This window comes from Drosophila miranda (genome assembly GCF_003369915.1).
Source record: "Drosophila miranda strain MSH22 chromosome Y unlocalized genomic scaffold, D.miranda_PacBio2.1 Contig_Y3_pilon, whole genome shotgun sequence".
Classification (NCBI taxonomy): domain Eukaryota; kingdom Metazoa; phylum Arthropoda; class Insecta; order Diptera; family Drosophilidae; genus Drosophila; species Drosophila miranda.
In genome coordinates this window covers 4,634,678-4,636,105 of record NW_022881625.1, presented here as the reverse complement: position 1 = coordinate 4,636,105, position 1,428 = coordinate 4,634,678, and positions in this window count along the sequence as shown.

The following is a 1,428-nucleotide window of genomic DNA, read 5'->3' as shown; positions in this document are numbered from 1 at the left end:
GATTCGAGTTCGAATCTTTGAGAAGGAACTCATGCACAATTGTATGCTCAGGCCATATTGACGGTTCTAGAGAACAGGATAGTAGAGAATCAGGGAGAAGAATTTTAAAGGATGATATGTTGCGCTTATGTTTAAATGTAAATTTAGTCACAACTATATCAACAGGCGAAGTGTTAAGTTTAGCGGCAAGATGTTGTTTAACATCCTCCGTTGTAGCCTCAGGAATAAGACGAGAAACAAATATTGCTTTCCGAGGGACCACTGCTCTAAGTTGAAGTCCCGAGCGAGATCGAGATGGTGGAGCCACTCCTAAAAGAGATCTCGGTACAAGGGCAGAGGAATTGGCAGCAATGGCTGTAGCAGGAATTGGAGTAGGAATTGGAGCAGGAATTGGAGCAGGAATTGGAGCAGGAATTGGCAAGACGTCGTCAGCAACCAGCACACCCGCACTAGGAGCACTCACCGCGTCAGAAGTGACGGCCACAGAAACTGCAGGGATGGGATTGAGGCGTCTTTGCTTAGAGTAAAACATTAGCGCCTAGATCTCAGAGACTATAAAAGCTAGAGCAACCAAATTTGGTCTCCACCCTCCTAAGATATCGGACCGAGACGAGTTTGTTTCAAAATTTCGCTACACCCCCTTCCGCCCCGCAAAGGACGAAAATCTGGGGATATTCAAAAATCTCAGAGACTATTAACGCTAGAGTAACCAAATTTGGTATCCGCACTCCTGTTAGATTTCACTATAAAACGTATATCTCTTAATTTCGCCCCACCCCCTTCCGCTCCCAAAAGACGAAAATCTGTTGCATCCACAATTTTGGAGATACGAGAAAACTTAAAAAGCAGAATCATAGATAATGATCATATCTATCAGGTTGCTGAATCTGGATCAGATCAGATAATTTTTATAGCCAAAAGGAACAAATCAATTTGCAGTGGCTACGCAGCGCCCGACGTCACGCTCAGACTGATTTTCTGTCTCTCCCGCACGCACTCTTTGTCGTGTCGTTCAATATTAGCGGCGTCTGCCGGAGGAGAGCCTTACTGACTAAGTATCGGGTATAAATGTAGAGTTGCGGTCTCCGCAGCAACTCACAACGTTCCCCCTCGTTCTATTGTATAATTGGTATAATCATCCTTGGCAACCTTGTTGGCGAACTCAAGCAGTGCTGGAATCTGGAATGTGGCTTAATTTCAAGCTTTCGGTGTACTGCAATTAAAGTGTGGTGTTGTGTGGCATACCAGCTAGCTATCCACTTTTGCGGCTTTGTGTTGACTCAAGCAGATACAGATTCATATACAGGTATACGTTCGTTCGTTCTCTTTCGTAGTGATCAGACGCGTTTTTGTTTTGCGCTCCGCATTTTTATACCCGATACTCAAAATGAGTATTGGGGTATATTAGATTTGTAGTAAAAGTGGATG